We start from the raw sequence: 15,215 nt of genomic DNA, 5'->3' as shown, positions 1-15,215 counted from the left end.
GCGAAGTCAGGGGCTGCGCATACTGAATTATCTGGACGACTGGCTGATTCTAGCAGATTCCCAGACGGAGCTGCTGTCGCACCGCACAGTTCTCCTCAACCATCTGGAAGCGCTGGGACTCTCTGTCAACTGGACAAAGAGCTCTCTCCAGCCCAGTCAAACTATTTCGTTCCTCGGAATAGATTTGAACTCTATCACGATGACGGCTCGCTTATCCACACAGCGCGCGCGCCGTGTTCAGCGCCTAGCCGCCTCGTTTCAGATGGGTACCCTTACATCCCTGAAATCGCTTCAGAGGATGCTGGGTCATATGGCTTCAGCCTCCGCTGCGCTACAGCTGGGTCTCCTGCACATGCGCCCCCTTCAATTCTGGTTAAAGAGCCGCGTATCCCACCACGAGTGGACGACGGGCCGCCAGATGATCAGGATTACTCAGACTTGTATCACTGCACTGCAGCCATGGGCAGCAAGCGAGTGGTTTCAGAGGGGCGTTACCATGGGAACATTCTCTCGCCGGAAAGTCATCTCGACAGACGCATCCAACTCGGGTTGGGGAGCGGTTTGCGAGGGCTCACCGGCCGCCGGCCAGTGGTCGAGCCACGAGAGTTCCTTACACATAAACTGTCTGGAAATGATCGCGGTCGAGAACGCGCTGCTGTGCTTCCTCCCGCGCATAAACGGTCACCACGTCCTGATTCGCTCCGACAATATGGCCGTGGTATCATACATCAACCGTCAGGGCGGCGTCAGATCCAAGAATCTCTTTCATCTGACACGCCGCATCCTATTGTGGTCCCAGAGTCACCTGCTTTCGCTCAGAGCGACGCACGTGCCGGGCCATCTGAACGACGGTCCAGACAGGCTGTCCAGGAACCTGGTCTCCCCCGGAGAATGGTCCCTGCACACTCAAACAGTCCAAACACTGTGGCGCCTATTCGGCAGAGCGGAGATAGATCTTTTCGCGTCAGAAGAGAACGCTCACTGCCCAATATTCTTTTCAAAGAGCGAGGACGCGCTAGCCCAGGATTGGCCCCGCCGCCCGCTCTATGCTTTTCCCCCGATTTCTCTGCTACCGCAGGTCATTCAGAGAATCAGGGACTCACGCCACTCGGTGCTCCTCATAGCCCCGCGCTGGGAGAATCAGATTTGGTTCCCGGAGCTAACGAGGCTGTCACAGACAGCCCCGTGGCCCATTCCAATCAGAGCAGATCTCCTCACTCAAGCCCGCGGCTCGATCTGGCATCCCCATCCACAGCGCTGGGCGCTTCATGCATGGGTGACCAACGACTACGCGTCGAATTGCCAGAAGGGGTTTTGAACACGATCAAACACGCCAGAGCGGATTCTACCAGAAAGCTCTATGCTGCAAAATGGTCTGTGTTCTCCAAATGGTGCACCGACAAGAATTTGGACCCACGGACGTGCGAGGTTTCGTCTTTGCTAGTGTTCCTTCAGGAGATGCTGGATAAGGGCAGGTCCCCATCCACTCTTAAGGTTTACGTGGCAGCCGTCGCGGCGTTCGCTGAACCCCGGCGCGCCCAGTCTCTGGGCAAAGACGAGCTTATCATCCGCTTCCTCAGGGGAGCCAGAAGGATGAACCCCCCTCGCCCCCCTACGGTGCCGGTCTGGGATCTTTCTATAGTTCTAGAAGCTCTGAAAGCCCCACCGTTTGAACCACTTGAGTCCGTGGAGCTAAAATACCTCTCGTTAAAAACCGTTCTTCTGACGGCTCTCGCCTCAGTAAAACGTGTGGGGGACATTCACGCGCTGTCTTCGAGCGCCGCGTGCCTAGAGTTTGGACCGAGTGACTCCATAGTCATTCTAAAGCCTAGACACGGTTATGTTCCAAAAGCGATTGGTACCCCTTTCAGGGCGCAAGTGATCTCTCTATCGGCGCTGCCGGCATCCGATAGCGAACGTGACGCTGACCGCCTCTGCCCGGTTCGGGCTATCAGAGTGTACACTACACGCGTTGCCGCGTTCAGACGCTCGGAGCAGCTGTTTGTGTCGTTCGGTGGCCGCACCAAGGGACTAGCCGCCTCGAAACAGACCCTATCCAGGTGGATAGTAGACGCGATTGCCTCTGCTTATGCCGCTAAAGACCTGCCTTGCCCTCTGGGCATCAGGGCTCATTCCACCAGAGGCATGGCCTCATCGTGGGCATGGTCCTGCGGGATTTCCATCCACGACATTTGTGTGGCTGCGGGATGGGCTTCCCCCTCCACCTTTGTCAGATTTTACAACTTGGAAGTTCCAGCCTTACAGGCTAAAATTCTGGCGGTCTAGTACTCACAGCCCTCCTATAGAAGCCGCACTATCGGGAGTTCCATCACAACCGGTTCACCCCTTGTGTTCCCCTATGTGCTTATGCATTAGCCTTCACATCACGGCCCGCCTTCGCCGGCCGCCTTGGGCGTTTTTGCACTAGATAGTAACGGCCGCTATCTGGCCGCCGTATTATCTTCATCCACTTATAGATTCCCCCGGTGTTCCCCTGGGATGCTTAGTGGTTACTTAGCGCGCACGGCGTTGACCAGGTGTTCCCGTAGCGTAAGCTAGCTTACGCAATACGAGAGAACCTCTCGTAAGAGAACGAATCGGTTACCTAACGTAACCTCGGTTCTCTCTAGATGAGGGAACGAGTATTGCGTTCCCGGCCGTGCTTGCGCCACTAGCGTTTCGCTTCATGCTACAGAATCAACGAACGAGCTGGGAGAGCGACCTTTATACACTGTAGCCACGCCCCTTTTGGCGGGCTGTGACGCAGTAAGCGAGCGCCGTCCGCTCATTGGCCGCGGACTCAGCGCCGCTCTCCCATAGGTTCGTGCATTCTCTCTGAGCGAACCAATGAGCCGCTAGCTAGCCCGCTCATGGTCTGCCTCAGAAGAGACTGCGTTGACAATGATTACAAAATTATGGAATAATTTTTTGGCTTCAACTTCTCAGCAAAGATGAATCTTTCCCGTAGCGTAAGCTAGCTTACGCAATACTCGTTCCCTCATCTAGAGAGAACCGAGGTTACGTTAGGTAACCGATTCGTTTCTTAGTTGTTTTCTTTTCATTGCACAGAGGTTATTGCGTGCATATACATAACGAGGAACAAGTTAGATATGTCAATGCAATGCAATGAAACACATCTTAGGTGTTTTCTTTTCATTGCACAGAGGTTATTGCGTGCATATGCATAACGAGGAACAAGTTAAATATGTCATGCAATGCAATGAAACATATCTTAGGTGTTTTCTTTTCATTGCACAGAGGTTATTGCGTGCATATGCATAACGAGGAACAAGTTAAATATGTCATGCAATGCAATGAAACACATCTTAGGTGTTTTCTTTTCACTGCAACAGAGCGAGTTATTGCGTGAATATGCATAACGAGAAACAAGTTAGATCTGTCATGCAATGCACTGAAACACATCTTAGGTGTTTTCTTTTCACTGCACAGAGCGAGTTATTGCGTGCATATGCATAACGAGAAACAAGTTAGATCTGTCATGCAATGCACTGAAACACATCTTAGGTGTTTTCTTTTCACTGCACAGAGGTTAGTTATTGCGTGCATATGTATATCGAGGAACAAGTTAGATATGTCATGCAATGCACTGAAACACATCTTAGGTGTTTTCTTTTCACTGCACAGAGGTTAGTTATTGCGTGCATATGCATAACGAGGAACAAGTTAGATATGTCATGCAATGCAATGAAACACATCTTAGGTGTTTTCTTTTCATTGGACAGAGGTTAGTTATCGTGTGCATGTGCAATGCAATCCTAAAGCACAAGCATTGCAAATCTCTTCGTTGCAAAAAGGAACAAGTTAGTGTGTGCATTGTAAAGCGATCGCTCTTTTGATGTTTTCTCGTCAAAACACAAATTAATTAGTTGTTGAATGGAAATGCATGGAAAAGCACGCGTGTTTTATCTTTTCTTTTCATTGCAAAGAAAAATAAGTTAGAAAATGTAAGAATTGCAATGAAACAACACACGTTATCCAGTCAAAGCACTAAGGAAGGGTTTAGTTCTTGAATGCAATAAAGTGCATATTACATATATGGTATTTTTGATGCACAACGTTCTTCATGCACAATCCACATCTCTTCATTGCACAAAGCAACGGGTGTTGTTTTATTGCAATGCATAAAATATCGAACTTGTTCCTCTTTGCAATAAAAAAAGAAAATGTATGCATGTGCTTTCGCATGCATTTCTATTTTACAAACTAGATTGTTTGTGCACAGACGAGAAAACATCACGTTATGCCTTTTCATTGCAACGAAGAACAAGTTAGATTGTTATGCAATCCAATGCAACATATTAGGTGTTTTCTATTCATTGCACAGAGAGACATGTTAGTTATTGCGTGCATATTCTTTAATGCACAACGTTAGACGTTAGATGTGTTTTCGTTGAACAACGGAATGAGTTAGATATTGCATGCGTTCCTCTGTTGCACAAAGGAACGAGTAAGTTATTGCATTGCACGACCGCTCAAGTGATGTTTTTTCGTCAGTGCACAAAAGAATTAGTAGTAGAATCCATGCGAAAGAGTCAAAGGGTCCTCAAAGGTTTTAATAAATATTAACTTATTGACTTTTGATGATTTGTAAGCTATAGATAGGTTCCTTTTTTTTCCTAGTGAACATATTTCTGGCTCACGGGTACTTGAATCTAAGCCATAGAGAAGTCCATATCAGACCTATTGTACTAATTTCTGGTCTATATTTCCTCAAATGTTTTTAAATAATATCAACTGATAGACTCAATCTGATGTTATATACATAGAATCCTTTTTGATCTACTGAACATGTTTCTAGCCTAGGGTAATTAATTGATCCTTCTCATTATGTTATTTCAGCCAGAAAGATATTTGACCCACTGAACATATTTCTGGCCCAAAAGTACTTGATCTTGAACTTTCCATACATACTCATAGACTCCAATAAATGCTTCCTAAGCCATGGAAAAGTCCATATCTCACCTTTTGAACTAATTTCTGGTCAAAGGTTTCTCAAAAACTTTAAAACGATATAAAATTATAGACTCCTTCTGATGTTATATTACATAGGTCAATTTTTGACCTCCAGGAACACTTTTATGGCCCACAGGTCCTTGGTATGTGGGTTATTATACCGAGAGATTTACTTCTCATGATGTCATTTCAGCCAGACAACAATTTGACCTACTGAACATGTTTCTGGCACAAAAGTACTTGATCTTGAACTTTCCAAACATACTCATAGACTCCAACAGATGCTTTCTAAGCCATAGAGAAGTCCATATCTGACCTATTGAACTCATTTCTGGTCAAAGGATCCTCAAAAGGTTTTAAACAATATAAACTTATAGACTCCTGATGTTACATTAGCTATACATAGGTCAATTTTTGACCTCCAGAAACACATTTATGGTCCACGGGTATTTGATGTTTGGGTTAATGTACCGAGAGCTTTGCTTCTCATGATGTAATTTCAGCCATAAATATATTTGACCTACTGAACATATATCTGGCCCAAAAGTACATGACCTTGTACTTTCCATTCATACTCATAGACTCCAACAGATGCTTCCTAAGCAATAGAGAAGTCCATATCTGACATATTGAACTCATTTCTGGTCAAAGGTTTCTCAAAAAGTTTAAAACAATATAGACTTTTAGACTCCTTTTGATGTTATATTAGATATACATAGGTCAATTTTGACCTCCATGAACACATTTATGGCACATTTCCTGAAGAAAATGTGAAGTGGAGCTTGATGCGGCAAATCTCAGCACCCGGTTGCTAGGGTGTTCTGGGAGGTTGCTACGGTGTTCTGGGTGGTTTGTAGGTTTTTTTTAGGGTGTTCTGGGGGGTTGCTATGGTGTTGCTATGCGGTTGCTAGGGTATTCTGGGTGGTTGCGAAGGTGTTCTGGGTGGTTGCTAGGGTGTTGCTATGTGGTTGCTAGTGTATTCTGGGTGGTTGCGAAGCTGTTCTGGGTGGTTGCTAGGGTGTTGCTAGGCGGTTGCTAGGGTATTCTGGGTGGTTGCGAAGGTGTTCTGGGTGGTTGCTGGGTTGTTCTGGTTTGTTTCTAGGGTGTTCTGGGTGGTTGCTATGCTGTTGCTTGGTGGTTGCTAGGGTGTTCTGGTTGGTTGGAGATTTATTTCTCATGATGTCATTTCAGCCAGAAAAATATTTTACCTACTAAACATGTTTCTGGCCCAAAAGTACTAGATCTTGAACTTTCCATACATATTCATAGACTATGTAATATAACATTCTGATGTTATATTACATAGGTCAATTTTTGACTTCCATGAATACTTTTATGGCCCACGGGTACTTGATCTGTGTGTTAATATACCGAGAGATTTACATCTCATGATGTCATTTCAGCCAGACAAATACTTGTATTTGACCTACTGAACATGTTTCTGGCCCAAAAGTTCTTGATCTTGAACTTTCCATACAGACTCATAGACTCCAATAGATGCTTCCTAAGAAGCCATAGAGAAGTCCATATCTGACCTATTGAACTCATTTCTGGTCAAAGGTTTCTCAAAAAGTTTAAAACATTATAGACTTTTAGACTCCTTCTGATGTTATATTAGATATACATAGGTCAATTTTGACCTCCATGAACACATTTATGGCACATTTCCTGAAGAAAATGTGAAGTGGAGCTTGAAGCGGCAAATCTCAGCACCCGGTTGCTAGGGTGTTCTGGGAGGTTGCTACGGTGTTCTGGGTGGTTGGTAGTTTTTTTTAGGGTATTCTGGGTGGTTGCTATGGTGTTGCTATGCGGTTGCTAGGGTATTCTGGGTGGTTGCGAAGGTGTTCTGGGTGGTTGCTAGGGTGTTGCTAAGTGGTTGCTAGGGTATTCTGGGTGGTTGCGAAGCTGTTCTGGGTGGTTGCTAGGGTGTTGCTAGGCGGTTGCTAGGGTATTCTGGGTGGTTGCGAAGGTGTTCTGGGTGGTTGGTGGGTTGTTCTGGTTTGTTTCTAGGGTGTTCTGGTTGTTTGCTATGCTGTTGCTTGGTGGTTGCTAGGGTGTTCTGGTTGGTTGGAGATTTATTTCTCATGATGTCATTTCAGCCAGAAAAATATTTTACCTACTAAACATGTTTCTGGCCCAAAAGTACTAGATCTTGAACTTTCCATACATATTCATAGACTATGTAATATAACATTCTGATGTTATATTACATAGGTAAATTTTTGACCTCCATGAATACTTTTATGGCCCACGGGTACTTGATCTGTGTGTTAATTTACCGAAAGATTTACATCTCATGATGTTATTTCAGCCAGACAAATATTTGACCTACTGAACATGTTTCTGGCCCAAAAGTTCTTGATTTTTAACTTTCCATACAGACTCATAGACTCCAATAGATGCTTCCTAAGAAGCCATAGAGAAGTCCATATCTGACATATTGAACTCATTTCTGGTCAAAGGTTTCTCAAAAAGTTTAAAACAATATAGACTTTTAGACTCCTTTTGATGTTATATTAGATATACATAGGTCAATTTTGACCTCCATGAACACATTTATGGCACATTTCCTGAAGAAAATGTGAAGTGGAGCTTGATGCGGCAAAATTTTAGCACCCGGTTGCTAGGGTGTTCTGGGAGGTTGCTACGGTGTTCTGGGTGGTTGGTAGGTTTTTTTTTTAGGGTGTTCTGGGGGGTTGCTATGGTGTTGCTATGCGGTTGCTAGGGTATTCTGGGTGGTTGCGAAGGTGTTCTGGGTGGTTGCTAGGGTGTTGCTATGTGGTTGCTAGGGTATTCTGGGTGGTTGCGAAGCTGTTCTGGGTGGTTGCTAGGGTGTTGCTAGGCGGTTGCTAGGGTATTCTGGGTGGTTGCGAAGGTGTTCTGGGTGGTTGCTGGGTTGTTCTGGTTTGTTTCTAGGGTGTTCTGGGTGGTTGCTATGCTGTTGCTTGGTGGTTGCTAGGGTGTTCTGGTTGGTTGGAGATTTATTTCTCATGATGTCATTTCAGCCAGAAAAATATTTTACCTTCTAAACATGTTTCTGGCCCAAAAGTACTAGATCTTGAACTTTCCATACATATTCATAGACTATGTAATATAACATTCTGATTTTATATTACATAGGTCAATTTTTGACCTCCATGAATACTTTTATGGCCCACGGGTACTTGATCTGGGGGTTAATATACCGAGAGATTTACATCTCATGCATGATGTCATTTCAGCCAGACAAATATTTGACCTACTGAACATGTTTCTGGCCCAAAAGTTCTTGATCTTGAACTTTCTATACAGACTCATAGACTCCAATAGATGCTTACTAAGAAGCCATAGAGAAGTCCATATCTGACCTATTGAACTCATTTCTGGTGAAAAGTTCCTCAAAATAGTTTAAAACAATATAAACTTATAGATTCCTTCTGATGTTATATTAGCTATACATAGGTCAATTTTTGACCTCCAGGAACACATTTATGGCCCACGGGTACTTGATCTATGGGTGAGTATACCGAGAGATTTACTTCTCATGATGTAATTTCAGCCAGACAAATATTTGACCTCCTTCTGATGTTATATAAGATATACATTGGTCAATTATATTAGATATACATAGGTCAATTTTTGACCTCCAGGAATACATTTATGTCCCACGGGTACTTGATCTGTGGGTTAATATACCGATAGATTTACTTCTCGTGATGTCATTGAACTCATTTCTTGTCAAAGATTCCTCAAAAAGTTTAAAACAATGTAAACTTTTAGACTTCTTCTGATGTTATATTAGATAAACACAGATCAATTTTTGACCACCAGGAACACATTTATGGCACATTTCCAGAAGAAAATGTGAAGTGGAGCTTGAAGCTGCAAATCTCAGCACCCGGTTGCTAGGGTGTTCTGGGAGGTTGCTACGGTGTTCTGGGTGGTTGCTAGGTGTTTTTTTAGGGTATTCTGGGTGGTTGCTATGGTGTTGGTATGCGGTTGCTAGGGTATTCTGGGTGGTTGTGAAGGTGTTCTGGGTGGTTGCTAGGGTGTTGCTAGGCGGTTGCTGGGGTATTCTGGGTGGTTGCTATGGTGTTGCTATGCGGTTGCTAGGGTGTTGCTAGGCTTTTGCTGGGGTGTTAATGGTGGTTGCTAGGGTGTTGCCAGATGGTTGCTGGGGTGTTCTGGTTTGTTTCTAGGGTGTTCTGGATGGTTGCTAGGCTGTTTCTTGGTGGTTGCTAGGGTGTTCTGGTTGGTTGGAGATTTACTTCTCATGATGTCATTTCAGCCAGAAAAATATTTTACCTACTGAACATGTTTCTGGTCCAAAAATACTTGATCTTGAACTTTCCACACATACTCACAGACTATGTAATATAACATTCTGATGTTATATTACATAGATCAATTTTTGACCTCCATGAACACTTTTATGGCCCATGGGTACTTGATCTGTGGGTTAATATACCGAGAGATTTACATGTCATGATGTCATTTCAGCTAGACAAATATTTGACCTACTGAACATGTTTCTGGCCCAAAAGTACTTGATCTTGAACTTTCCATACATACTCATAGACCATGCAATATAACATTCTGATGTTATATTACATAGGTCAATTTTTGACCTCCATGAACACTTTTATGGCCCACGGGTACTTGGATCTGTTGGTTAATATACCGATAGATTTACATCTCATGATGTCATTTCAGCCAGACAAATATTTGACCTACTGAACATGTTTCCGGCCCAAATGTACTTGATCTTGAACTTTCCAAACATACTCATAGACTCCAACAGATGATTCCTAAGCCACAGAGAAGTCCATATCTGACATATTGAACTCATTTCTGGTCAAAGGTTTCTCAAAAAGTTTAAAACAATATAGACTTTTAGACTCCTTCTGATGTTATATTAGATATACATAGGTCAATTTTGACCTCCATGAACACATTTATGGCACATTTCCTGAAGAAAATGTGAAGTGGAGCTTGAAGCGGCAAATCTCAGCACCCGGTTGCTAGGGTGTTCTGGGAGGTTGCTAGGGTGTTCTGGGTGGTTGGTAGTTTTTTTTTAGGGTATTCTGGGTGGTTGCTATGGTGTTGCTATGCGGTTGCTAGGGTATTCTGGGTGGTTGCGAAGGTGTTCTGGGTGGTTGCTAGGGTGTTGCTATGTGGTTGCTAGGGTATTCTGGGTGGTTGCGAAGCTGTTCTCGGTGGTTGCTAGGGTGTTGCTAGGCGGTTGCTAGGGTATTCTGGGTGGTTGCTAGGGTGTTCTGGTTGGTTGGAGATTTATTTCTCATGATGTCATTTCAGCCAGAAAAATATTTTACCTACTGAACATGTTTCTGGCCCAAAAGTTCTTGATCTTGAACTTTCCATATAGACTCATAGACTCCAATAGACGCTTCCTAAGAAGCCATAGAGAAGTCCATATCTGACCTATTGAACTCATTTCTGGTGAAAAGTTCCTCAAAATAGTTTAAAACAATATAAACTTATAGATTCCTTCTGATGTTATATTAGCTACACATAGGTCAATTTTTGACCTCCAGGAACACATTTATGGCCCACGGGTACTTAAACTATGGGTGAGTATACCGAGAGATTTACTTCTCATGATGTAATTTCAGCCAGACAAATATTTGACCTCCTTCTGATGTTATATAAGATATACATTGGTCAATTATATTAGATATACATAGGTCCATTTTTGACATCCAGGAACACATTTATGTCCCACGGGTACTTGATTTGTGAGTTAATATACCGATAGATTTACTTCTCGTGATGTCATTGAACTCATTTCTGGTCAAATGTTCCTCAAAAAGTTAAAAAAATGTAAACTTTTAGACTTCTTCTGATGTTATATTAGATTTACATAGATCAATTTTTGACCACCAGGAACACATTTATGGCACATTTCCAGAAGAAAATGTGAAGTTGAGCCTGAAGTGGCAAATCTCACCACCCGGTTGCTAGGGTGTTCTGTGTGGTTGCTAGGTGGTTGTTAGGGAATTCTGGGTGGTTGCTATGGTGTTTTTATGTGGTTGCTAGGTGCTAATGTTGCTAGGCTTTTGCCAGGTTGTTCTGGATGGTTGCTAGGGTGTTGCTAGGGTGTTTTAGGTCTTTATTATGGTATTCTGGGTTGTTGCTATGGTGTTACCAGGTGGTTGGTAGTGTTCACATATGGTTACTAAAGAGTTTCTGTAATGTTTTTGGGCATGATTTAACTCTTAACTAATAAATTATTTTGTAATATAATGATATAAACTAATCAATATGTTTATATTGTTTGAAACCTTTTGAGGACCCTTTTACCATAACAATATAAACTTATAGAGTCCTTCTGATTTTGTATTAGCTATACATGGGTCAATTTTTGACCTATGTAACACATTTATGGCACATTTCCAGAAGAAAATGTGAAGTGCTGCTTGCAGTGGCAAATCTCACCACCCGGTTGCTAGGGTGTTCCCGGTGGTTGCTACAGTGTTCTGGATGGTTGCTAGGTGGTTGTTAGGGTATTCCGGGTGGTTGCTAGGGTGTTCTGGGTGGTTACTAGTGTGTTGCTAGGTGGTTGCTAGGGTGTTCTGGGTGGTTGCTTGGGTGTTGCTAGGTGGTTGCTAGGGTTGGTTGCTTGCTAGGGTGTTGCTAAGGTGTTCTGGGTGGTTGCTAGGCGGTTGCTAGAGTGTTGCAAAGGTGTTCTGGGTGGTTGCTAGGGTGATTTAGGTGGTTACTATGGTAGTCTGTGTGGTTCCTATGGTGTTTCTAGGTGGTTGGTAGTGTCCAAATTTCTATAGAGTTTTTATAATGTTTTTGGCAATTGATTTATAAATCATCAAAAGGAGCCCATAAGTTTTTCAGAAATAATTTCAATAGGTCAGATGTGGACAATTCTATATGGCCTAGGAACCATCAAAAGGAGTCTATGAGTATGTAGAAAGTTCAAGATTAAGTACACATGGGCAAGAAATACAGTCTGTAGGTCAAATATCTGTCTGGCTAAAATAACATGATAAGAGGTTATTCTGTATAGTATCCTGATTTTCAAAGAACACCTTAGCCATATAGTTAAAAGAAGGACTCTTGTATGGCTTCAGTAACATCAAAAGGAGTTAATGACTATGTTTAGAATGTTCAAGATCAAGTACTCGTGGGCCAGAACTATGTTCAGTAGGTCAAAAAGGAACCTATCTATAGCTCATGTAATATCAGAAGCAGTCTAAAAGTTTTTCTTGTTTAAAAACTTTTGAGGACCCTTTGACCAGACATGAGTTAAATACTTAAGATATGGACATTCTATATGCCTTAAAAAGCATCAAAAGGAGACTATAAGAATTTATACAAAAAGTTCGAGACCTAGTACTCGTCGGCAAGGACTATGTTTGTGGGTCAATGAGGAACCTCTTGGCCTAGGAAGTAGTCTAAGAAGTAGCATAATAAGTAGTATATTTAGTATGTATAGAAAGTTCAATATCAGGTACTCGTGGGACAGATATATGTTCAGTATATGTTCAAATATCTTCCTGCTCATAAAACATTATAAGTAGTAAATATCAATGTATAGTAACCTAATGATCAAGTACCCTTTGACCAGAAATGAGTTCAATGGGTCAGATATAAACAATTCATATGGCTAATGTGTTCATTAGTTAAATAAGGATTCTTGTATGGCTTCAGTAACAGCAAAAGGAGTCAATGAGCATGTTTAGAAAGTTTAAGATCTAGTACTCGTGGGCCAGAACTATGTTCAGTAGGTCAAATAGGAACCTTTGTATAGCTTTTATATCATCAAAAGGTGTCTAATAAGCTTATATTGTTTAAAAACTTTTGAGGTCCCTTTTACCAGAAATGAGTTCAATAGCTATACTATGCACTGTAAAGCTCATGTGTTGTTTTCTAGTCTGTGCGCAAATAAATTAGTTTGTAAAATAGAAATGCATGCTAAATCACGTTATATCTTTTCATTGCAACTAGGAACAAGTTAGATATGTCATGCAATGCGACGAAACACATCTCAGGTGTTTTCTTTTCATTGCACAGAGGTTAGCTATTGCGTGCAGAATCATAACAAGGAACAAGTTAGATATGTCATGCAGTGCGCTAAAACACATCTTAGGTGTTTTCTTTTCATTGCACAGAGTTTAGTTATAGCGTGCATATGCATAACGAGGAACAAGTTAGATATGTCATGCAATGCACTGAAACCCATGTTAGGTGTTTTCTTTTCACTGCAGAGAGGTTTTTGCGTGCATTTGCGTCCATATGCATAACGAGAAACAAGTTAAATCTATCATGCAATGCGACGAAACACATCTCAGGTGTTTTCTATTTATTGCACAGAGGTTAGTTATTGCGTGCATATGCATAACGAGGAACAAGTTAGATAGGTCATGCAATGCGATGAAACACATCTTAGGTCCTTTCTTTTCATTGCACAGAGGTTAGATATTACGTGGATATGCATAACGAGGAACAAGTTAGATAGGTCATGCAATGCGATGAAACACATCTTAGGTGCTTTCTTTTCACTGCAGAGAGGTTAGCTATTTGCGTGCATATGCATAACGAGAAACAAGTTATATCTATCTTGCAATGCAATGAAACACATCTTAGGTGTTTTCTTTTCATTGCACAGAGGATAGTTATTGCATGCATACATAACGAGGAACAAGTTAGATAGGTCATGCAATGCATTGAAACAGTTGTTTCTTAGTTGTTTTCTTTTCATTGCACAGAGGTTATTGCGTGCATATACATAACGAGGAACAAGTTAGATATGTCAATGCAATGCAATGAAACACATCTTAGGTGTTTTCTTTTCATTGCACAGAGGTTAGTTATTCCGTGCATATGCATAACGAGTAACAAGTTAGATATGTCATGTAATGCACTGAAACACATCTTAGTTTTTTTTTTCACTGCACAGAGCGAGTTATTGCATGCATATGCATAACGAGAAACAAGTTAGATCTGTCCTGCAATTCACTGAAACACATCTTTGGTGTTTTCTTTTCACTGCAGAAAGCGAGTTATTGCGTGCATATGCATAACGAGGAAAAAAGTTAGATAGGTCATGCAATGCGATGAAACACATCTTAGGTGTTTTCTTTTCATTGCACAGATAGTTATTGCATGCATATATAACCAGGAACAAGTTAGTTATGTCATGCAATGCATTGAAACACATCTTAGTTGTTTTCTTTTCATTGCACAGAGGTTATTGCGTGCATATGCATAACGAGGAACAAGTTAAATATGTCATGCAATGCAATGAAACATATCTTAGGTGTTTTCTTTTCATTGCACAGAGGTTAGTTATTCCGTGCATATGCATAACGAGTAAAAAGATAGATATGTCATGTAATGCACTGAAACACATCTTAGGTGTTTTCTTTTCACTGCACAGAGCGAGTTATTGCGTGAATATGCATAACGAGAAACAAGTTAGATCTGTCATGCAATGCACTAAAACACATCTTAGGTGTTTTCTTTTCACTGCACAGAGCGAGTTATTGCGTGCATATGCATAACGAGAAACAAGTTAGATCTGTCATGCAATGCACTGAAACACATCTTAGGTGTTTTCTTTTCACTGCACAGAGGTTAGTTATTGCGTGCATATGTATATCGAGGAACAAGTTAGATATGTCATGCAATGCGATGAAACACATCTTAGGTGTTTTCTTTTCACTGCACAGAGGTTAGTTATTGCGTGCATATGCATAACGAGGAACAAGTTAGATATGTCATGCAATGCAATGAAACACATCTTAGGTGTTTTCTTTTCATTGGACAGAGGTTAGTTATCGTGTGCATGTGCAATGCAATCCTAAGCACAAGCATTGCAAATCTCTTCGTTGCACAAAGGAACAAGTTAGTGTGTGCATTGTAAAGCGATCGCTCTTTTGATGTTTTCTCGTCAAAACACAAATTAATTAGTTGTTGAATGGAAATGCATGGAAAAGCACGCGTGTTTTATCTTTTCTTTTCATTGCAAAGAAAAATAAGTTAGAAAATGTAAGAATTGCAATGAAACAACACACGTTATCCAGTCAAAGCACTAAGGAAGGGTTTAGTTCTTGAATGCAATAAAGTGCATATTACATATATGGTATTTTTGATGCACAACGTTCTTCATGCACAATCCACATCTCTTCATTGCACAAAGCAACGGGTGTTGTTTTATTGCAATGCATAAAATATCGAACTTGTTCCTCTTTGCAATGAAAAGAAAATGTATGCATGTGCTTTCGCAT

This window comes from Pimephales promelas, chromosome 21, assembly GCF_988280905.1.
Source record: "Pimephales promelas chromosome 21, fPimPro1.hap1.1, whole genome shotgun sequence".
NCBI classification, from domain to species: Eukaryota; Metazoa; Chordata; class Actinopteri; order Cypriniformes; family Leuciscidae; genus Pimephales; species Pimephales promelas.
This window is presented reverse-complemented; position numbering follows the sequence as displayed.